This window comes from Rhipicephalus microplus, chromosome X, assembly GCF_043290135.1.
Source record: "Rhipicephalus microplus isolate Deutch F79 chromosome X, USDA_Rmic, whole genome shotgun sequence".
In the NCBI taxonomy this organism is placed as follows: domain Eukaryota; kingdom Metazoa; phylum Arthropoda; class Arachnida; order Ixodida; family Ixodidae; genus Rhipicephalus; species Rhipicephalus microplus.
The window spans coordinates 339217987-339242853 of record NC_134710.1 but is presented as its reverse complement, the minus strand read 5'-3'; the positions used below and the strand labels follow the sequence as shown (position 1 = coordinate 339242853).

The window sequence follows — 24867 nt, the reverse complement described above, 5'->3', positions numbered from 1 at the left end:
GTTAAAAGTTAGGGGTAGGCGCCCTAATACAGGAGCAGGTAAGCGTCATCGCTATTATCTCCAAGCGCGGATGATGGAGACGAGCAGTTAGTGATCAATGTTGTGTCGGCGGGAAGCATCCGAACGATGACAAGGTGCTTGACGACTGGACGCGGAACTCGGCACACACCGGCAATCGGCCCACCAACAGGAGTGAGTCAACCGAACTCCACAGGAGTCCAACAACAACTCGGCTGAACGGCCGCCACTTATTAAAACCACACCACGAAGCGACGCGTACACACGTAATTGGCTGCTGACAATCACGTGTGCCGGTCTACATTGGCATCTATATATATAAAGCACACAACAACACGACAAACAGTGCGCATCCTTCTCAACGGTGGCACCACAACACCAATTCATCTCCCCCGTCGATGAAAATAGTCATCACAGTCCCGTGAGCGTCTATACATCCAACTAAATTCACAGCAACGGCGAGATGAATGATCTGTCCGCGCATCCATGAGTGGCACCATAACGCACAAGATCATTCCCCGATCATGCACACCACAATGCAGCAGTCAATCTCCATGATGTCCGCACTTAAGTCACAAAGTCTTTAAACCACTCTGGGCGCTTTGTCTCACGGCGCGGACGCGAAGAGGCCGCAGAAGAACTTTGTGGATTGCGACAAGTTTCGGTCGACTTCAAAAACCCCGTCGCCCCTTCATTTTCCCCCTCCCCGGGATATGATTTTGAACACTTATCGAGGGTTGCACAACAGCGTCATCTTGACATCCCAACGTTTCTTGAGGAACCACTGATTCAGACCTTTCATTAACCGAGAGCTCTGACAATTGAGAGTCTGTCTAAAGATTTGGAGGGGGGGCAACTAGAGCTGGTGAACTAGCGGCTGACTCTCACAACTGTCTATGTTAGATTAAGAGTAAATTATTCCTTCAGATGGCATAGGACGAGCCGCCTTCTCTAAGGAACCTTCAGGAATTACTGTCAGTTTGGAAGCGTTCCACTTCTTGCCATCACTTAGCATAAAAATGAATGGTGCAACCTGAGCCTGCACCCTATGAGGCTTGCTATATATAATTCCCTTCCCTATGGAACTTTATTTTAACTATGTCTCCTACCTTTATGCAGTGTTTATGCGCACCTTTCGGCGGGAATGTTGTAGGCCCGTGTGCTCAGATTTGGGTGCACGTTAAAGAACCCCAGGTGGTCTAAATTTCCGGATCCCTCCACTACGGCGTCTCTCATAATCATATAGTGGTTTTGGGACGTTAAACACCACGTACAAATCAATCAATCAATCAATCAATCATGCGTACCTTTCCTTTTATCAAAATATTCTTTACTCTTTCGCTGTTTTGCCGAGACTCTATTAGGGACCTGAGGCCAATCAGCTTGTAACCCTGATACCTGAGGACGGATCATAAAGTTACTATTGTCTATTTTAGAGAGATGTTGACGGCCATGAAGCAAAAAAATCTGGCAAAAGACCTGTCACCGCATGTGGAGTGACTGTATGAACTCAAGAATTCTGTGATGCTTTTTGCTGGATCTTTCCCTTTCAGTCTAGCTACCTGTAAATGCTCCTTCAGAACCCTAATCAGGCGCTCTACTTGACCGTTGGACTGGGGATAATAATTTAACGAGAACAGGTCGTGAATGCCTTTTTCCTTAAGAAAGTTCTCAAACTGCTGTGACACAAACTGTGGACCATTGTCGGTAATGAATATCTCTGGTAGCCCTTCGCGGCTAAATCACCCGTCCAACAGCTTAATGACACCCTCTGCTGATATTGTATTCATTCCGAGAACCTCAGGCCGCTTAGAATAGTATTCCACAAATGTTACGAGACAACCTCGAAAGCACACATCTAAAGGGCTGACAATATCTACACCCAATTTTTTCCATGGCCCGTCTGGCCATTCAACTGGCTGCAATTGCACCACACGAGGCTTGGCAGACTTATCTGCCAGCTGACAGGCATGACAATGTCATACATATTCCTCTACAAAATTATCCATTTGCAGCCACCAATATCTCTCACGGAGGAGTTTTTAGTACGTACTATTCCTTGATGATTTTCATGTGCTAACTAGGTGAGTTAAGTATAAGGACATTCGGAATGACTACACGGTCACCACGCATAAGTAACCCGTCTACAAAGGAGAGATCATTTTAACATGAAAATATGCTATTAAATCATTGTTTAGTTTCATTGATGGCCGACTCTTGGATACATACACACTTCCTGTAATGTCTCATCCGTACTCGTTAAAAGCTGCACAGTTTATTTATTGACTACTGATGTCCCTAATCGTAGTATTTCTTACTCCTGACTAAGTTCTGGACTTTTCTGTAATGGCAGTCTAGACAAACCATCGTCTACCACGTTTTTCGAGCCCTTATACTACTCTACATTAAAATTGTAGTATAACAGTCTAGCTGACCACCTTGAAATTTTTAACGGTTGACGACCGGCATCTCCTGTTGCTAACAAAGCAACTACAGCCTGATGGTCAGTTCTAAGAGTGAAACGCCTACCATTAAGGTAAATGTGCAATTTTTCACATGCAAACAGGCACGGAAGTGCTTCGCGTTCACCTACAGAATATTTCCTTTCAGTTTCTGACAGGGTTCTTGACGCGAATGCTACGGTTTCAAGCTTAGGGCCATACCGCTGCTGTAACACTGCTCCGATACCAACGTCAGATGCATCGGTTGTAACTACCACAAGTAGATCCAGAATAAACACCGTAATCACAGGCGAGCAAATAAGACGTGTTTTCAACTGCATGAAACTGCGTTGAGCACTCTCCGACCAATAAAATTTTTGGCCCTGGCTGAGCATAAGGCAAAGTGGTTCGACTTGATCTGCATAGTGATCTATGAACTTGCCATAATAGCCTGTCAGCCACAAAATTTACCGCAATAACTTGATGTCTGTAGGAGTTAGGGCACTCACGATAGCATTCACTTTACGGTCTAAAGTTGAAAGGCCCTTGGCTGAAACTTTGTGTCCCAAGAAACTGAGCTCCTTGACGGAAAAAAGACATTTATCGTTTAACTTCATGCCACTGTTTGCTATACAAGTCAAAACTGCAGTGAGCCTCGCGTCATGCTCAGCCTGAGTCTTCCCCCACACACAAATATCATCAACATAGCAAACCACATTTTTGAAATTCTTTGAGACCTGCGACATCATTTTTTTGAAAAACCGCAGGTGCGGACGCCAGTCCAAAACACACGCGCTTAAACCTGAACAAACCATCATGTGTTGAGAACGTCGTTGAATTTCTACTGCTCTCTTCCAACAAGAACTGATCATACGCAGACGCTAAGTCTAACTTGGAAACATAAGTAGCTCCACGAAACATTTGTAATAACTCTTCAACGTGTGGTGAAGGATACCTATCGATGACAATTGCCTTATTAATAGGGTTCTCGGAGATCCACACACATCCGGATGCTCCCATTTTTCTTGCGGACGACGACGAGCAGCGAGACCCACTGCGAGGCGTCAACACGTTCGATGACATCACAGTCCTCGAGTCGCCGTACCTCCGTATACACCTGGTCCCGAAGAGCTAGAGGACACTGTCGCAACTTGGGTGCAACCGGAGTCACATTACGATGAATGAAGTCTTGGACGAGACCCAGCTTGTTGCTGAAGAGATGCTGGAAGCCGAAAGACACGTTGGAGGGACACTGCACGGCACATTATGCTAGACGACACGTTAAGGTCGCGTCGTCGATCTGGATGCCCAGTCGCTGGATCAAGCCCCAAGATCGTTGGATCAAGCCCCAAGAGCGTTGTGTCTTTGTCGGTGACAGAAAACAATGATGCAAGACAGCTATAACACCGTCACTGGAACTTGAAAAGAGCCAGTGACTCTGATGCTCTGTTTCGAAAAATTCTGCAGGTCGGCGACAGCCTTAGACAGGACATGTTTGCTGAAATGACGTTGGAAGTCTTCGACAGCCATCAAAGAGACAGGCGCCCCAGTAACTATTACAGTGGCAGATTGACACCACCGACCACCGCGTGGACAACTAAGTCTCTTCTGGATGCAATGCCAACTGCGAGCACGTACATCGCAGGATGATAAGTAGATACCACTGCCGGACTTGATGCGTGTTTATGAGCCTGGCGTTCCGGTAAGACGCCGATGACTTCCCCGGCAGACACGTTCTGGATCTGGTCTGTCAATTGCGACACATCTTCCCGAAATATCTCAGAGTGTTACACTTGCGAGAACGCGCATTTTTTTTTGTTGGACGATTTCGAAAAAACGAACAATATCGGCTTCCCCACTGGCCACACGCTTGATTTGGTTAGTCACCTCAACATTTTTTATTCTGAACGGCAGTCCGGGTCTCCGACGATGACTGTGGGAGAAAGTAATCATTTCTTCTGTCCGGAACTTTTGCGACGTCACCTCCTTCCGGATACGTTGCGGTAACGTCGCGTTTTCTCCAGTTGCTTCGGCCACTATTGCCATTTTTGTTTTTCGCGCCGTCATCTTGCGCGCCATGTCCGATCACTTGAACACTTTCAGGTTGACTTGAAACAAACGCTCGATTAGCCAGGGACAACCCTTCTAAAGTCCGCCCGATTTCTTCAGCCTTCTCTAGTGATAGCTCTTCCCCATGCCAAGGACACCGGGCGCGCCGACTGCGAAAGGGGCTCGAAGCAACGAGAGGCTTTTCTGACACATAGGTCTACTGCTGGCGACGCGCCGCAGGGCTGTTTTTATAGGCGCCGGGTGGATTCTTTCAGTCACCAATGTCCAACCAGAAGCGCCACTTGCCGTAATGTCAGAATCCTCATCAAATCTGGAGCTGCTGCGCGTGGTTGCAGCCAAGCACGAGTGACGTTCTCACGCATTGCGCAAGACTCGCCAGACTGGAAGACGCCGATTGCTTCAACGGGCTCGCGAGCTGATGGAGCTCGCGGTGCATTGCGTGACAGACCGGCGCCGCCGCTTGACGATGTCGCTGAGTTGATAGCGTCAGGCGGGCTCTATTGCTGGCCTTGACACAGATTGGCTTTTGCAGAGACATTGAGATTCGATGTGGACTCACAGGCGTAACAGCCTCCCGCCGCCAGACAATGCGCCGGGAAGACGAGCTGCTTCCACGTGGCTCAATGTCGGGCGCGCTCGTTCGCTAGGTCCCTCCAGCTTCAGCCCCAGGGCCATGGGGAGAACGAAGCTCAGACTCCGTCCCATTAACATATCTCATTCTTAACGACGGATCCCAGCTCCACTGGCTTGTCACCCCAACTTGCCGGCCAGCTTCGCTCGTCTCCTCTGACGATTTTTGGTGTCAGCACTTGTCTATGGTTCTGCAACTTGTCAAGAACGGTTCGACAACAGACAAAACACCACACAAGCAAGTGCCCTCGGTCACCCGAGAGAACACCAAACGAAGTATAGTACAACATATTAGCTATGTGTCTATCGGAATTTCGCTCCCTCTACATCAAGAGGCACTTGTGGAATACAAGACTGTTAAAATGAGAACTCAAATTTTACACGTACAACAACGTAAAGAAATAGAATACAACACAAAGTTAGCCCCTTGAGATCCATCTGGACGAGAGCGCTCAGCTAAGGCCGTGATGAAGGCAAAACTTTGCCCCGAGTCGCCAGCGAGAAACCAAAAGGTGGAGAAGGTACTAACTAAAACGCACAGCTCAATGCGTCAGTTAGAGGGCTGGAAATGCTAGAGTAGTTTTACACGTAATGCTGATAGTATCCAGCTAGACCGAGAATGCCGTAACGTCAGATTTTGTGGTTGGTCGCGGATAGTTCACGACGGCGGCTACCTTAATTTCTGAAGGTCTATGCCTGCCACGCCCCACAACGAGTCCCAGGTACGACACCTCACCGCACCCTAAGTGACATTTAGTTTATTTCACAGTAAGACCAGCTTCTTTCAACCTCTTCAGCACGACTCGTAAATGCTAGACATGTTCTTCCCAGTTGTTTCAGAAGATGGCGACATCGTCAAGATACGGCAGAGCGAACTCAAAGAGGCCTTTAAGAACGCGGTCCATTAGGTCTGAAAAACAAAAGGATGTAATTTTCAATCCAAAGCTCAGCTTAGGTGGACGATACGTTTCGAATGGGGAAACGAATGCGGCATAGCGGCTAGTGCGCTCCGTAAGAGGACTTGCCAATACCCTTGCACGAGGTCTAACGTGAAAACATAGCTAGGCTGTGACAAGGTTTCTACCCTCTCCTCTAGGTTTGGTATCGGGTAAGTGTGGTCTCGAGTTATGGCGTTAAGACGCCGATAATCGATGCATGGCCTCGGATCTTTTCCTGGCAATTGAACCAATATTAGAGGGGATGTATAGTCACTCTCACCCGGTACTATGACTCTCAACTCCGGCATTTTATCGATCTCCTCTTTCATGATCTGCTTTTGCACAGGGGAATATCAATACGGCTTGCTACGGATTGGCTCCTCACAAGTTAGCCCGTAATCGTGTTTAATCACAGTCGGGTTTCCGGGGCGGTCCGAAAATACGCATTCAAACTCGGAAACAATCCTTCTCAGGTCCTCCTTCTGGACTTCACTTAACCTAGACGCTAGGTTCAACTGCTCCAAGATTACCTCTGATCCGCTTTCGATTGCATCACTAGAGGTCAAAATTTCTGCTCCCCCTTTCTCTGAAGCATTCAAAAGCAGTTTTACGACAACATATGGTTTCATCAAGTTACTGCGGTAAGTTTTGTTCGGCCGCCTTCTTAATTTCACTTCATAATTGGTATCAGAAAGCTTCGATATTACTTTGGCGGGTCCTTCGCATTGAATATCAAGCTTGTTCTTTTTGGATGGCCGCAGCAGCATTACCTTACTACCCACTTCAAAGGTGCGCTTCTTCGCCGATTTGTCGTACTACTCCTTCGACAACACTTGTGCAGCCTCCATGCGGCTTTCTACAAGATCTTTCGTTTTTCCAAGCCTCTGAAGGAGATCTAGAACATACGCAACTACATTAGGGTCGTCATCGAATCCCCCCAGGACCCGTGTAGCATTCGCAATGGTGTACTCAAACTCCTGCCACGCACATGCTCTGCAGGGCTAAAACAAGTGCGCTCATGAGGAGCTGATCTCAAAGCGAACATAGCGGGAGGGATACACGCTTCCCAGTCGCATTTGTGCTCGTAGCAAAGATCTCTCTGTATCTGTTTCAGAACGTAATGCATACGCTCTACCGAATTATATTGCGGGTGATGGATCGAGCTGTGTACTACTTTTGTTCCACATTGATCCAACAAGGTAGAGGTAAGGCAGCTGGTGAAAACACTATCATTGACGCATTGGATTTCAGGAGGAAATCCGACGCGTGCAAATATAGATAGCAGTGCGTCTACGACATGGGGGGAATTGAGCTCATTAAGTTGTATCGCTTCCGGAAATTTTGTGGCTACACAGAGGGCTGTCAGGATGTACTGAGAGCCTTGCCTTGACTCTGGCAATGGCCTGAAAATATCCATTACTTGGCGCCGAAAAGGTTCTGTGACAATTGGCACCAGCTTCATAAGTGCCTTCCACGTGTCTGTGGATTTCCCCGCTTTCTGACAAGTCTAGCATGAGGGTACAAAGTCTTCGATATCCTTCTAGCATTTCGGCTAATAAAATTCAAGGGAAACTCTAGCCTTGGTCTTTTTTATGCCGAGATGCCCGGCCCACACGTTTTAATGTGCCAGTTCCAAAAGTTGGCAACGATACTCTCGATACGATATACGTTCCAATAGTTGAAACGAGCGCCAAAAGCTGTAAAATTTTCTATCAGCTTGTTTTCAATAGTCCTCTGTCAACCATGTAATCCGAAACTCTTACCACTGTCCTTCTCATCACAATAAACAGCAGTCTTTCGAAATGATCAACGATGGCATGTGGCGTCTCTTTCGTCTCTCAATAGTTTTTATATTTTTGATGCCGAAACCCGGGAACTGAAGCCACCATCAGTTCAGCATTACAAAGAGGCTATCAGGCGTCGGCATTGAGACTGACTTTACCGTTAACCTAACGATTTTTGGAGGTGCAACCGCCTCGGACTTCAAGGTTCTAACGACGAGGCCTAACGACGTCACACCCACGCTGCTGAAAGCAACGCAACGAAGAAGGTATAATGGAACGACTTAAGAAAAAACGAAGCGCTCTAAGAAGCCAACGACGAAGTTGATATCCTAAACAGATTCATCGCTAGAAGCACAGGCAGACCAAGCGACACTAAACGTGCTGTCAGCAAGACTCGGCGCCCTCCTAACACAGCTGAACGAGGTGGACGCTGCTGTCGAGCCACTAGTGCCAGACGAAGAAGTCGACGAGAACTACGCACGTACAATCGCGTACGACAGAATAGTAACCTGCGTCGCAAGGCTCGACCAACAAGCCAGAGCTCAAGGAGCGAACGCCATTACAGCAGCGGAGGCGTCTCAGGCCCCTCGCGACGGGAACCTGAGAGCCAACGGCTCAAAGGTTAAGTTGCCGAAACTCGAGCTGCCGGGATTTAGCGGCGCCGCCACGGAGTGGCAGCCCTTCTGGGAGCAGTACCAGCAAGCCATACACGACAACAACGCTCTTTCTGACGGAGAAAAGTTTTTGTATTTGCACTCGGCGCTTTCTGGAAGGGCAGCAGCGGCGGTGGCCTATATACAAGCGACCACAGCCAACTATAATACGGTCATCCGGCTTTTGAAGGAGCGTTTCGGACGCACGGATGTGCTCATTCAGGAGCATCTTACGCAGTTGCTGGACCTGCAAACTGCAAGTTGTGGGCATGAGGTAAGAGATCTACGTCGCCTCTATGACCACATGCAGCGGAACATAGCCGCCCTCATGACAGTTAGAGTCCAGACTGACAGCTACGGAGCAATGCTCGTCTCCGCACTTCTGCGAATGCTGCCAGGTGAACTAGTGGCGACGAATTGCAACTCATGATTGCGCAGTTAGACAAAGAGATCAGAAAGGTGGGTCCTAAAGTTAATCTAGAGAAAAGGAAAGTGATGTACAACAACTTCGGAAGAGAGCAGCGCTCCGACATAGGTAATAGTACACTTCAAGTTGTAAAAGACTATGTCTTCTTAGGGCAGGTAATAACCACGAAGCCGAACCACGAGATTGAACTAACTAGAAGAATAAGAATGGGGTAGAGCACATTTGTCAAGCACTCTCAAATTATGACATGCAGATTGCCACTATCCCTCAAAAGGAAGGTATATAACAGCTGTATCTTGCCGGTACTTAGCTACGGAGCAGAATCCTGGAGACTTGCAAAGAGGGTTCAGCCTAAATTGAGGACGACGCAGCGAGCAATGGAAAGAAAAATGGTAGGTGTAACCTTAAGAGACAAGAAGAGAGCAGAGTGGATTAGGGAACAAACGGGGGTTAAAGATATCGTAGTTGAAATCAAGAAAAGGAAATAGACATGGGCTGGGCATGTAGCGCGTAGACAGGATAACCACTGGTCATTAAGGGTAACTGTTTGGATTCCCAGAGAAGGCAAGCGGGTTAGGGGGAGACAGAAGGTTAGGTGGGCAGATGTGATTAAGAAGTTCGAGGGTATAAATTGGCAGCAGCAAGCACAGGACCGGGTTAACTGGCGGAACATGGCAGAGGCTTTTGTCCTGCAGTTGACGTAGTCAGGCTGATGATGATGATGATGATGATGATGATGATGAACTAGTGGTAGAATATCACAAATATTGTTCTGCAGAGAAAAAAGAGGATAGCTTGTGCATTGCGAGTTTGCAGTGTTTTCTCAAAAACGAGGGGGAGAGCCGGGAAAAGGCACTGCAGGTTGGGCAGAGAGAAAGCAAACGAAGTAGTACAAAACCACGTTTTGATAACGAAAAGTCCCGAGCTTCCAGGGCCTCTGCAGATTCATATCTAACGGCTAGTGAATCTAAACAGAAAGAGTCTTGTGCGTTTTGTGCCACTAGGGACCATGTGACGAAGGAATGCCAGACGCCACTTTCACTCGAAGAAAAGCTGCACTCCTCAAAGCTACCCGATGTTTCCGCTGTTCTATTAAAGGGTACACATCACGAGAATTTCCCCACAAAGGAGTAAAGTGTAAAATATGCAGTAAGAGGCACCATACTCATATGTACAATCCTTTGTGGAAGCCTGCTGCTAACACAGCAACCGAATTGCACTCTGCGACAGGTAGCAAAGATGGCCTAACGACAACTGTACTGCTTCAGACAGCTCAGATATGGGCAAAGGGTACCCAGCGAAGACTGCTAACCCATGCCCCATTTGATGGCAGAAGTCAGAGAACATTTGTGACAGAAGAACTGTCACGTCAGCTGAATTTGGAAGTACTTGGTTAGGAAGACATTACCATATTTCTCTTTGGAGAAGCAGACAGTGCCATAAAGAAAAGGCGCAGGCGAGTATGGCTTCGGTTGGGGAGCCAGTATGACAGAAAAGAGCACTCTCTCGAGGCCTTGGAGATACCTGAGATCTGTTTGGATGAGCTTCTTGTGCCCGAGAAGGTGCTAAACGAGGTCAAAGTGAAAGTGACTGGTCTAGCTAATGTCACCTTGCCACCCGAAAAATTAGAGCAAAATGGCATTGGTATATTGATTTGCACTGACTACTATATAGTCTAGTGACCGGCGAAGTGCACAAGCTGCAGGGGGGCCTAGTTGCAATTATTACGCACTTCGCATGAACCCTGCTGGGGACAGTGCCGAACAGCAACACCAGTGCAATGGTAGCAGTCCTTCGAGCAGTTGTAGCGGAAAACAAATTCGTAATGATGACTCAGCTCAAATGTTTCTGGGAGCCCGAAAGCATGGGTATTGTGGACCAAGTTCCACATTATCAGGAGCACGAAGAAGTTCATAAGGCTTTCGACTCCTCCATTAAGTTCATTATTGGAAGATACGAAGTAGCTCTTCCTTGGAGGCCCATGGATTTTCATCTTACTGACAACAAGGCAGTTGCAAAGAAACGTTTGGCCAGCCTCACAATGAAATTGTTGAAAGATGAGGCAATGCTGAAGAAGTACGACGAGGCCATACGCCAGTACCTTGAACAAGAATTGGCCGAGCGGCTTCCAAAAAACGCAGTAAGCATAGAGAACAGATTGTATTACATGCCTCACCGAGTTGTGTTGCACCCTGCTAGCCAGTCGACTAGCCTCAGAGTGGTCTTTAATGCGTCGTCGAGCGAAAACGGGTGCGTGTCACTGAGTGGAGCGTTGGATTCAGGACCGAACTTAAACCCCAATATCGCAAAAGTCATGCTCAATTTCAGAACGAACCGCATCGGACTCAGTGCAGATATCGAAAAGGCGTTTTTACAAATATCACTGAGAAAGGAAGATAGAGATGTCGTACGTTTCCTCTGGTATGGAGAAGTACCCACTAAGAAAAAACCGAGAGAGCCATTTGAAGCCTGAACGATGACAAGAGACCTGTTCGGAGTGACCAGTGGCCCATTTCTGCTTGCTGCCACGATGCGTCACCATCTCGGCATGATGGACAGCTGTTTGGGCACAGCACGAGCACTGGCTGAGAGCTTCTACGTCGACGACCTCATCGCAGTTGCCGATACAGAGAAGCAGCTGAAGAATTCTATCGAGAAGCACTGGGCATAATGAAAGATGCAAGTATGATCTTCAAAAGTGGAACTAAAACTCCCAAACATTGCAGGAGATATTTCATAATTAAGGACCTGGATGTCCCACAAACACAGTGCAGTGCCCCGCAAGCAGTACTGCGCATGTGTTAGGACTTGTGCGGGATAAAGAAGGTGATTACCTTCCCTTTTCTACAGAACTGATCTTAGATTTTCTTGACAGAAACTGCAACACCAAAGGACTCGTTCTTCAAGCCTCTGCACATATTTTCTATCCCTTAGGTCTGCTTTCTCCAATCACTGTGACTGCCAAACTGTTGTTCCAAAAACTCTGGGAGCTGGGTGTTGGCTGCGATAAAACATTGTCCGAAGAGGTGCAAGCAGTGTGTACGTAATGGCACCCTGCACTGAATCATTTAACGGCGGTAACCGTCCCAAGGTGTTGTGTCAGTGGGAAATGCGACAAGATAGAGATTCATGTATTTACTGAAGCAAGCCCCAAAGTATATGGAGCTGTTTCATACTTGCGTGTTTGTCGACTGGGCATTCACAATGCAAACTTTATCTTGTCAAAATCGAGAGTAACTCCACTAAAGAAGCTTTTCTTTGTAAGACTTGAATTGATGGGCATGCTAATGGGTGCCTGACTGAAAGACTACCTGGCCCGAACATTTACACTACAAGTGGAAGAGTGGTTTCTGTGAACAGATTCACCCATCGCACTTCACTGAGTCCGGGGCGTTGTATTTTCATCACTAATCGAGTGATGAAAATACAACGGCGCACCAATCCAGACCACTAGAACCACTGCCCAGGTGCAGAAAATGCAGCTGACCTCTCAACACGAGGAGTTTCGCCGGAAGTGCTCAAAACAAATACGGTTTGGTGGCATGGACATCCATGGCTTTCCCAGCCTTCTACTTATAGGCCACGCAGTGAAACCATCTGTGAAGACATAACGGCGGAAGTAGAAAGAAAGCCAGTGCACGTTCACAATGCTGCGCGGTCGGTGCAAAAATCAGTCTTGCCTTTCAAGCAATCTAGTTCCTTGACTAAACTGATCAGAGTTGTCGCATTATTGCTGCGATTTGTGCACAACACCAGGTGTCCCCTCGAGAAAGAGCAAGGATTTCTGACCACCGAACTAATAAACAAGGCTCAGATATGTCTTATCACAGAGGTGCAACGTGAGGCTTTACCGAAGAGCTTCAGTGCATTTGTCACTCAGCAAGAATACCGAAGGACTCATCCTCACGGGATCTTGATGTATTCCTAGACAGTCATGGATTGTTGACAGTTGGGGGGCGTCTCAAAATGCCGAAATGACTTACGACGCCAGACATTCAATTCTGCTCCCTTCGAATCATCCTTATGTTGACCTATAATTGAAGGAACGCAAGGGCACCTTTTACCTGCTGGGCCTTTAGAAACGCTTACAAAACTAACAGAACAGTTCTGGATAATGAAGGGCTGGCACGTAGACAAAACAACGCTGAAAAGATGCGTGACCTGTGAACGCTTCAACTGCAGATCCGCCACTGAAGTAGTGACTCCTTTGCCTCCTGAGAGAGTAACAAAGGCGTTGCCTTTCAAAGTGACAGGCATATATTTCGCTGGCCCGCTTTAAACAAAAAATTAGGGCAAGAACAAAAAGTGTTACGTTCTCCTCTTTACATGTGTGGTCACAAGAGCGATACACCTTCAGTTGGTAACAGACATGCCAATCCACAGCTTTCTCAGGGCGTTTAGAAGATTCGTGGCAAGAAGAGGAGTGTGTCGAGTTATTTTCGTAGACAACACAAAAACCTTTCAGCGAGCGTCACGTGACCTATGGAGGTTGTGGAAAACCATATGTGGGAAAGAACTAAAAAAATATTTTGCTCACAATCGCATGCAGTGTAAATTGATCGCCGAAAGAGCCCCATGATGGGTCGGCTTTTCGGAGAGATTGGTACGATCTGTGAAGGCCTTCCTCAAGAACATTTTTCGGAAACAGCTACTGTACATTCGAGCAACTTGCGACAATCCTCACTGAGGTTGAAGCCGTCATCAATTCTAGCCCTCTGACATTTGTTTCTGTTTTCTCAAAAAAGGAAACATTCCTGCTTTCTCAAAAAAGAAAACATTCTTTTTCTTTTTTCCCAAGTTTACGCTTTCCATTAGCGCTTTAATCGAGAGGTCCTCATGCTGCTCTCGAATGAGCGTGTCTCGATAAAACCTCGATGCTCACCCCAACTTCGCGCTACAGGTGAGAGCGTTGCACCCCTCTCGCTCTGACTGAATGGCGCCATGTCGTCTTCTCCGCCTACGGAGACCGCGCCAGTCACTTCGGCAACGGGCTGCTCGAGTGACTGCTCAAATGACTCACACGGAGTATTTCCTGTCTGAAGTTCCGTCGACTCGCCGCCAAGGTCACACAGATCAGCAGTTTTTCACTTGATGCTTCACCACATTGAACAAGATCAAGTTCCTGCGAAATCTTCCGCGCTTGTGATCGCGTGAGGGCCATGTACTCTAAGTTGGAGAAGAACGATTCACCCTGCTATTTGAGAAGCTGCTCTGAGTTATTAGAGAAAAGGTAACGAAAACAATCGGGAAGTGCGGCAGACACAGCCGCTTCGGTGCGAAAGCTTACCGAACGGGCCTTCAACGACAACCATAGCGATTGGTAAGCAAGCACTCTGCTCTACGGCGACTTGTCTGATACACACGCATTCTCCTGCAAAGTGATCCGGAGACACCAACGAAGAATGGACAATGTCCCTGGTTGCCACTGAGTCTTGAAGTGCTCGACACGTTTTCCCATTCACACTAATTTCTTGAAGGTACGGCTCTAACAACCGCATGTTCTTTTCCGATTCTCGGATTTTTGCGAAAGCAAACTTTTCCTCACAGTTTATCGCGATGTGCCCTTCCTTTTTGCAGTTGTAGGAGAGTATCGGCTTCCGTGATTCAAACGCCCGTGTGGTATCAGTGCGTTGTTTAGGAACCTCATTCGATTTCTCCCCTTCCGTTTGCCCTTCTCCTACAGTGTCCTTCGTAAGACGGCGGTCCTTTACACTGATCAAGTTTCTTTCAAAAGCCCTCTTTCCTTCCATCGTTTTCAACGCACACTGCCCTGCTATGCAACTTTCGGCGAGTATAATACTCCTCAGCTAACTCTGCCGCCCTGTTTAGCTGTACTTCACCAAGTTTGTCCTGCAGCCAAAGCTTGACATCCTCCTCGATGTAGCGATAGAATCGCTCCAATGCAATACATTCTACCACTTTATCTCAATCGTCATAAACACCTTCGCCCTTGAACAATTCAATTAAATAGGCTTTAAGACGAAACGCAAAGTCAACGTCTGACTCATTCACCTTTTTAACATACCGGAACATTTGCCTGAAAGCCTCGGATGACAACTTATAACGTCTCAAAAGCACTTCCTTAACCTCGTCATAGCTCTCAAACACTTCCCTCGACAAGCTCGTTAGCACGTCGGAAGACGTGATAACGCTGGAAAGAAGAGCTAACAAGTTCTGCTCCCAAAGAGACCACTGCAAAGCATTTCGCTCACAGACGTGTTCAAACTTGACGAGATACTTCGTCATATCCTCGCCTACTACGAACGGTGCCAGTTGGTCGCGAAGTACCCGACCGTTGACCTGAACTCTCGCAGAAGCTACGCTAGGCGCCTGCGAATATTGTAAGATTTGCGATTCTATTCATTTCAACTCAAGGCGCTCCTGTCTCTCGGCCTCTTCACGGCGTTCTCGCCTTTCAGCTTCTTCACGTTCGCGAACTGCTCGCCTTTCAGCTTCTTCGCGTTCGTAAACTTATCGTCTTTCAGCCTCCTCGCGGCGTGCTTTGATATCCGCCCAGGCCTCATCGACTTCCTTAGTCGTCATTCCTGCATCCCTCATGATCTCTAGTATCGCTTGTTTTCGTTTCGCATGGCTCAAAATAAGGCCAAGTTCCTCGCAAATTTCGATTAGTTCCTTCACCTTAAGGTTCTCCATCGTTCACACTAGCCTCTTGCTGTTTGCCCCAGTTAATATTCTACTTGCCGTACCCACTATAAGTCTACTAGCAAGACGCGCAAGCAATTTTAACACTGCCGTGTTAACACCCTCCGCATTATCTTTCGTTTCAAACGCTTCTGCTTTGCTTGAAACGACCAAAGCTCACTCTAATGCTTCACACAGCCCTTCTTTAAACTACTATAACCTGTGCTAGAGTAGTCTGGTGAACTGAGGGGAAAACATCAGGCACTCACCGCATTGATGTCGCTGACGCCGGCAGATCCCACAGCTGCCAACCACTGTTACAAAGGCGAGACGCCAACATGGTCCCGAAGGCGCCATTGCTCTGAACTCCACCGCCAAAGTCACCGGTCACCCCGCTACGGTGGTCTAGTGGCTAAGGTACTCGGCTGCTGACCCGCAGCTCGCGGGATCAAATCCCGGCTGTGGCGGCTGCATTTCCGATGGAGGCGGAAATGTTGTAGGCCCGTGTACTCAGATTTGGATGCACGTTAAAGAACCCCAGGTGGTCAAAATTTCTGGAGCCCTCCACTACGGCGTCTCTCATAATCAAAATAGTGGTTTTGGGACGTTAAACCCCAAAAATCAAGGTCACCGGTCGTTTGGTAGCGTAGGTTTCCCAGCTCGCGACTGCTTCTGCGCAGAGCTGATAGGCGAGCGAATGAGATGACGGTGAGTTAAGGCAAGGTTTATGTACAGAATATTATTGAGGCGTTACATATTCGGCACTGGGGCCGACAAGCTAAGGACTCAAAGAGCCGAGATGTCTTCTCTCGCACGCATCCATCGGCTTCTCTCAGTCCCATAGGTCAACTGATGTTACGAAGTGCACCACCGACAAGGTTACGAAGGGCGCCACGAAACTCGCCGCTTCCAAGTACACCGGGCGCGCCGACTGCGACAGGCGCTCAAGGCAACGAGAGGCTTCCCTGACACAAAGGTCTACTGCTCGCGACGCGCTGCAGGGCTGTTTTTATAGGCACCAGGTGGATCCTTTCAGTCACCAACGTCCAACAAGAAGCGCTGCTGGCCGTTATGTCAGAATCCTCCAATGGGGCCTCCGCTGGGCCGTGTCATTCTCATCAAATCCGGAGCTGCTGTGCGTGGTTGCAGCCAAGGACGAGTGACGTTCCCACGCATTGCGTAAGACTCGCCAGACTGGAAGGCGCCGATTGCTTCAACGGGCTCGTGGGCTGAGGAAGCTCGCTGTGCGTTGCGTGACAGACCAGCGCCGCCACTTGATGCCGTCGTTGAGTCGATCTGTCAGGCAGGCTCGATCGCTGGCCTTGACACAGATTGCCTTTTCAGTGGACTCCCAGGTGTAACAATACTAAGAGAGTATGAATAAACCAGTCAGGTAACTTGTGCAAACATCTTTATTGCAAAATTATTACCTATGTGGTGAATTCTTTATTCTATATCATTGGTCTCATCTTATTAAGAAGAAAAACACTTGAAAGGCTCTCCCGACACTAACATCGATACCTCGAGATGACTGTGTTGTTGCATTGTTGTGAATCCATGTGCACTTGTGACAAATTATCAGTGCCAAACATTGCCCTAATGGTAGGGGCGAAGCACCTTAGGGTCGAGACTTGCCCTTGTGCGTTGTCCATGCTCACGGCACCGCCCATGCAAAAAAGCACATTCTATATGACCAGCGTAACTTTCATAATAAAAGTCAACAACACTGCAAGAACACTGACATTTAGGCATCCATTAATCAAAGCACATGACGGAACAAAAGGTTAACAATAATGACACTTAATAAAGACTTAAACTTTTACACCGTAAAGACATTTAGGCACCTATCAATCAAAGCATAGAACGAAAAAGACTAACACACTAAAATCAATGAAAATTGTAACAAAACAATATAAACACCTAAAAGCACAAACCCTTTATACTAGTCGGTGACTTAAGTGTGGCCATTTATAGACCTCAAAACCGACCTTTGTCGACTCTGTCACGCAGTAATGTGAAACAACGTTTGGGTAACGTACGGTTACTCACCCGTATACTACCCAGAGCTTCACCTGCTCGTCTTGATTCACTTTTTGCAGATATGGGGATTTTTGAAAATTTTCTTTCAAAATAATGCCTCTGTCACAAGGCACCTGCAACATCATTCGCTGCGAATGGCATTAGGTGTCAATGTCATTTTGTGACTGCTACACAAGCACAATTGAGTGACATTTACACCTAAATACATACGCCCGTTGAATGTGTTCAGTGAACTCATACAAGCACGACATGTGTAATCTGGTTAACAGGCGCTTAACAAGAGATTACAAAATCGACACCTCAAAGCAAGTGTAAGTGATAATATTGAAAGACCATGGCGATATTCTGGTGTTTATTGAAGGTTGTGAACTTTTTGTAAACTTTTTAATGTAAAATGCGAGAGTGGAAGTGATTTGTGCAGCCATATTCTTTTTTTCAGACTCCGACTTGAGGCTATGGCACCTCTTGCCGGCCGTATTTAAAAACACTCGCTGTTGCTTTGGTGCAGCGTAAGACTCTCTAGTGGCAGAATACACACGCAAGTGTGGGACACCAGCTTAGGAAGAGTGTTTTAGAACCAATTATTCTTTCTTGGAAAGCAACACAGTTCTCTAATCGCTGACTAACCCGAAGCCTAACGTAAACGAATCGGAGTGTATGTGCAGATCCGAATCCCTCGTCGTCGGCGATGCTTTTTCAACGGCAAACTTGAGGTGCTTCAATCAATTCTGATGCTTCATTCGCAGCAGCTGGAGAGCAATGGACGTTCATTTGCACTGATCATCATTCATCGCAATTACAAATCCGGGAATGCTATCACGGTTCCAATTATTGCCGAGTGCAAGTGGTCAGCGGCTTTAAGCTAGCCTCGCTATGGATGTGTACGAGGACATTTCCTTCTGCTGGTGCTGTTTATCACTTCGCTGTACATTTTGAACAAGCCGGACAATGGCATGCAAATAAATGCATCAACATTTTGGTATCATAGCCGCCAGCCGATACATTAACATATGGTGAATATCATTTTACATGGCTGTGTAGATCCGGAACGCAAGTTCGCAACAACATTCCTTATGAATGTCATTCACTGCGAAGGACTTTACGCGTGCCGTGTGACAGGGGTATAAGTGTGACTGCTCACCTCAGTTTTCTGCAACTCGCGACATCACCATTAGTATGACTTTGATAGAAGCCTCTTGGGACGTTTCACAAGAAAAAAGAGTGTTGTAAACGTCGCAGAAAATATGTGCACAGAATACCATGACTGCGACCCCCTAGCGCTATTTTTTCACCCCTCTTCCACTATTGCGGGCTGCCCTCTAGGTGGTTGTAGCTGCTTACGCCAAGAATTTTTTTATCAAACAGGGTAATCTCCTACGGAAAAACACACATTTCAATCTATACTACGCAGAGGGCCCCAATGTGAAAGCTGTTTTCCAAACGTCCCCAAAGCTTAAATGCACGTGCTCTTAGGCCCTTCTCTGCTGCAGGGTACTAGATTCTTACAGCTTTAAGCGGGTGTTACAAAATTACGCTAAATTGGTTACAATTACGAACACCAGCATTAATTAGCAATACGTTAGGTTATTTATAACTTAATGTCTGCATCATCAGACTCAACGCTACAAATTACAGAAAAACCACAAATTTTGCTATGAGGGGCCTTTTAAGAAAAACTCGCCACAATACGCTAGCTCATACCCACATTTCTCACTAAGTACGGCGAAAGTGTATCAAAATGAAAACTATCCAGCTTGGTTTTCATTTCATGGCAAACTTTTTTGTCAAACCGTACCCTTTGCCCACAAATGTAGTTTTCACCGTACATAACAAAGTCTGCCCACTGTAGTTTAGTGATGGCCATCTGGCTCATCACTTGAGTGAAGTATGGGTACGTTTTCTTCAGTGCGGGGTGGTTCAAGCTGTCAAATGGCACACAAATGTCTCGGCATGAAAGAAGCTCCTCTTGGTCTGCATCTTTCAAGCTTTAAGGACACTTCACTTCAGCACAACCTCACGGTGGGTCTTCCACAGGTCTTCCACACAATGGCATCTGGAGAAGCCCCAAGCCATGGCTGTTCTGGGTCGACAAACAGCCCTACCCTTTGAAGCTCTATGTCCTGTCCTGTGTGTCTGAGAATGTCCTGGTAACGCTGGAGAGCTCTTGCCTCATTGGTGATGCCATACCTGGATTTTGAAGAAGAAAGAATACAAGTAGCATAATTTAGAGAAAAATTCTCCTAATGCACTCATATACTTATTGCGGTATTCAAGATTACTGAAGAGCAAGTGTCCTAAATGATGCAGCTTAATAATCGAATAGTGACTAACTAATATTTTCTAGTAATTTTATTAGGTAACTGTGCAAGGTTTAACATGCAAGTGCACACAAGCATGAGCAATCTTTTTGCTGACATAATGGTCATCATATTACCTGACAGTATATGTAGCGAGCACATTCATAGTTCAGAGAGCTATACATTATAAGCTGTATTACAATCACACTTTCTCAAGAATTTCGTGCATAGAAAAGTGCTAAAAGTTGGTTCTAAATTCTCTACTTAGGCTTACGTGCAACGTACTATCAATTTATGCTTACGTGCAACGTACTATCAGTTGGTTCTAAATTTTCTACTTATGCTTACGTGCAACGTAAAATATATTTGATCGACAATCTTACTAGCATCATAGTCAACAGTAGGAAAACCATATCTACTAGGTCTTACCAGGAACCACCGTGCCCATGGATGACTGATTACATCCTCTTCACCCTAAAACAAAAAGACTGCTAGTATCATAAATGGAAGAAGAATAAACACAATCGGTATTACCAGCTTAATTACAAAAATGTTGCGTAATAATTCAGTGTTGGTTATTAAAATACGCAAAAAAGAATAATATAGCCATCTTATACAGCACGCAAATAGTAATACTAAAAAAATATGGGCAATAGTCAAAGAAGTTACTGGCAACAACCTGAAAGAGCAGGTTCTTCCCGACTGCATAGGCGCAAGTATTGTTGGCAGGTTTTGTTCTATATTTCATGAGCATCGGCCCTGCCTTGGCAGCAAAACTTGACAATTCGAATGAGTACCGCTTTCACGGAGAATCTTTAACCAACACTTTCTATATGTATGATATCGAATCCAAAGATATTGAAGCTGTTGTACTAAACATGTCTACGAATAAGGCTGCCGGACTAGACCGAATCACGGTGCGGTTTCTTAAGGAAAACATAGATATCCTGTGCCCTATATTATTTAATATTTTCAATCATTCTCTGCATGCCTCTACGTACCCATGTTTTCTAAAAAAGCTTGAGTCGCACCAATATACAAAGACGGCGAGCTGACTGACCCATCTAGTTATCGGCCAATATCCGTGCTAAACGTCCTTAACAATCTGTATGAGAAACTTCTTGCAGCCCGAATACATAAATTCCTAGATAAATACCACGTACTTTGCCCACAACAGCACGGTTTTCGTTCCGAGCACTCAACATCCACCGCGGTGTTGTCTCTAACACAAGCAATTACCTCCGCTTTAAACAATAACAAACTGGTGACTGTCGTGTTCTTAGACCTAAAAAAAGCATTCGACACCGTAGATCACTCCATTATCTTAGGCAAATTGAAGCACTACAGTTTTAGAGCTACATCTTTCGACCTATTCTCAAGTTATTTTCATGACCGGTACCAGATAGTTCGCATTAACAATATATGTTCTTTGCCTCAACGTATAGAAACTCGTGTTTCACAAGGATCTGTCCTTGGGCCCTTATTCTTCTCCATGTATATAAACGATCTGCCATTGTCCTTACATTGCTCCGACGTTCTGATGTACGCTGATGACACATCTATAGTTATTACACGTAACAATATTGGGGAAGTTGAATCTAAAACAAATTCGGAGTTATCAAGAATTTCCAAAACGTTTTGTGCCAAGAAATTAACAATTAATACTAAGAAAACTAAATATACAATTTTTCATTCTCGTAACAAGACCGTAAATGTTAACTTCATCAATATAGCTATCGACAACCTCTCTTCTCTATGCAACCTCTTATTAGTACCTTGGCGTTTACTTCGATAACCACTTAAACTGGCAAAACCACATAACGGAAGTTTGCACTAGGTTGGCGTCCTTATCTTATGCTTTACTGCAGGTCCGTAACTACTTCAATGGAGGCATTTTACGAACATTATACTTCGCATTCATCTACTCTCACATTACATACTGCAGTGAATCTTGGGGATGGACTTATAAGATTTACCTAGAACCTATTCGAATATTACAGAAACGATCTCTAAAAACAATAACATACCCTAAGCATGATCATCCGAGTAAACCACATTTTAACGACATGCAAATTTTACCTTTTGATGCATTGCGTAAAACAAAGAGATCCTGCTACGTAAATAATATCATACGGCACAACAACCGTTTCGGTGCATCCTTGTTCTACACTCCTTCTCGACCCACTAGAAATGCTGCGTCTAGTAACTTTAATCTGCCCCCCACAAACAACGCGTATGGAGAGCGTCAGTTGCCGTTTATAGGAGCGAAAATATGGAGCAGCTTGCCGCCTGAAATAAAGAAAGCCTAAAATTTTAACACTTCTATAAAAAAATTTTGTAAGCTTGAATGATGCGAGCTAACTTTGCGATTTTTTGTTTCCTGGCATGTCGCGTTGCAGTCACAGAAACATCATACGAGCTGGATGGTTATTTGGTGTGTGCAATTTTCAAAATGCGTGCCGCTGTTCTGGATTGTGAATCTTGTTGTGACCTAGCAACGAATGTTGTATTTGTATTGTATTTTAAAATACGAATACTGGTATTGTTGGCTACTTAATCTGTCTTTAAGTTGTCTAGTTTATGTTATTATGTACACTTTAGTGATTTACCTGCGTTAATGCACCGTTTGACACGTTCGCGATTACAGATTTTATTGTCGTTTGGCTAGAAGATCGCATGCTAAAAAATGCGTGTAGTAGTACTGTAAAACACTCTGTGTTTTGGAGTGTTAGTTTCTTTTTTATGTAACAGTAAGCCTGCATCAATACATACATTTTTTTTGGACCCAGGACTAGCCATTGGTTACGGGTCCAAGCAGTCTGATGATTTTATGTATTGTATGATTCAACAAATAAAAAAAAATCGTACTGCTGAGAACACTATGACAGTAACACTGTAGCATATTCAGACCACGACTATACAATAGAACTAAGTACTTTAGAAGCGAAGTAAATCAGTCTGGAATACCACAGTTCCCACATTCATAAATGAATAAGAACGAGGCACTGCTTAGTATAATGCTGTAACTATACTGCCTAGACATGATGCCAGCATAGGGTCTATTTCTGGCAGTATGCTTGACTGTCATGCAAGATGGCTAGTTGTGACTCTGGCTCAACTTTAATTTCTGTTCCCCAGGTCCATAAAGATTTCTTGATCACTGCCGACGCCACCATTGCTTGCACCTGATTTTTTGACACGGGTTGAACTATGCAAGTATCTCGTTAAGATTTACGATGTCCATTTTCACTATTCCTGTTTTCATATACACTGAATCACATGTGGCACATACCCACAGTTCCATGAACTATGGTAAATGGTGTGTGCCACAATTGAGGGAAAGGGTACGATTTACGTAACTAGCATCTAACTTTATGTCATAACCTGGTAATCATGTTGATCATATACTCATGTCCGTTTATGTTAAATTTCTGTTCATATATGTTACACACACTACCACGGGAATGCCCAGATGTAGGCAGCTAGACAGATACAAAAGGTCAAAGTGCCATAGCACAAAGTACGGCTTTATGAGGAAGCGAAGCATAGTACAGAAGGTACATTGCGTTGGATGAAATTGCCAAGCGTTTGAATTATGCTTATACTGGTACTCTCTCACTAGATTAAATGTGCATTGTACTGCATTTTCTTAGTTTGTCCTATGCTTGCATTAGGCCACACTCAAATCTGATCATTCTACATTAGCGTTTTTGTAACACAATAATAATTTTCAGGGTTCGATGTCCAAAAACGATGATCTGATTACGACAGACAGCATAATAGAGAGCTCCGAAAGTTTCGTTCACCTGGGTTTTCCTTAACATGCCCCTAAACCTGAACACACTGACTTCAATCATTCTTAACCATATCAAAAACTTCAGCTGCTGTGGCCGGGATGGGGAATTTGCTGTTATCAAACAGACAAACCATAATTTGCAGGGTATTCGCTAGTTTTATAACTGGCTTTGCCAGTAACGTCTCTCAAAATAAAGCAGCTAACTTGTTTCACCCTCTAGGGCGCTTAAGGAAAAAATAGAAGCTTCATTTTAAAATTATAGTGCAGCTACTTATTTTATTAACAATGGATACTGAGATGAAAAAATTGTACCCATTAAAGCAAAGCACATATCTAAATAAAGGTTCTGAGAGCTTCACAGTTGAAAAAAGTCTCGTTTTCCGGGGGTGACCGGTGCACCGTATATATGAGCTTCTCGGGTACTCTTAATCACTCAACAAAAAAATAGTGCACGAGAACTGAATATGGTGGATCACTTGCGCAGGAGCACACATGTTTGAAAATATTTAATGGATGGGTCACTTGACTATTTTCTTCAGCAAAGCTTCTAGCACTATTACGATTCACAACTGATCAGCCATTGCAAGCATCTTATTATCAAAAAATGACTGACCGAACAGCAGGTACCCTGGATAGGTCTTTCGCTGATCTCAGGTGGCCGAGCCCTTTATTGCTTCAATGACTGCACATGAGCACAGTGCCAAAGTTTAAAGAAGTCAGCCGATATTTTCGCTCTTGACACCAAGTTTGACTGGCTCGCTGCTGCTGGAAGTTCTTCTCTAAACACTGTGTTTGCAGAGCACTAAGCACAATTTGCTGAAACAATACATTCACAAATTTCTTAAAGAATGAGGCAACTCAAAGGGCATTCTTAAATACAAAATCAGATATCATGTGAGGCAATCATGAAAAGACTCAAGGCTGTCACAAAGGAAGTAATTTGCTTATAATGGAGCACAACAAACAGCAGGCAGCGAAATTATGCTAGTGAATATTTTTATGCTACTCATTCCACTTCAACTCAACAACGCAGACCCTTACACCGCTTTCTTACGCCTGAGCTTCACGCTTATCAAGACAACATTCTCACCTAATCACACACAATTTCCTATGTTTTCACCCACCTGGTCC

At 45.4% G+C, this 24867-nt stretch overlaps 1 long non-coding RNA gene across 1 annotated transcript; it reads right to left on the bottom strand.

Annotated features, from left to right (window-relative positions):
- Positions 1-16997: 16997 nt before the first annotated feature.
- Positions 16998-24602, bottom strand: LOC142777262 (uncharacterized). The gene is made up of 3 exons (XR_012887995.1): positions 24350-24602; positions 20370-20414; positions 16998-19830 (listed from the first exon to the last, which is right to left on the bottom strand). It is a non-coding gene; the product is annotated as an uncharacterized LOC142777262 (long non-coding RNA).
- Between the last annotated feature and the right edge of the window lie 265 nt (positions 24603-24867).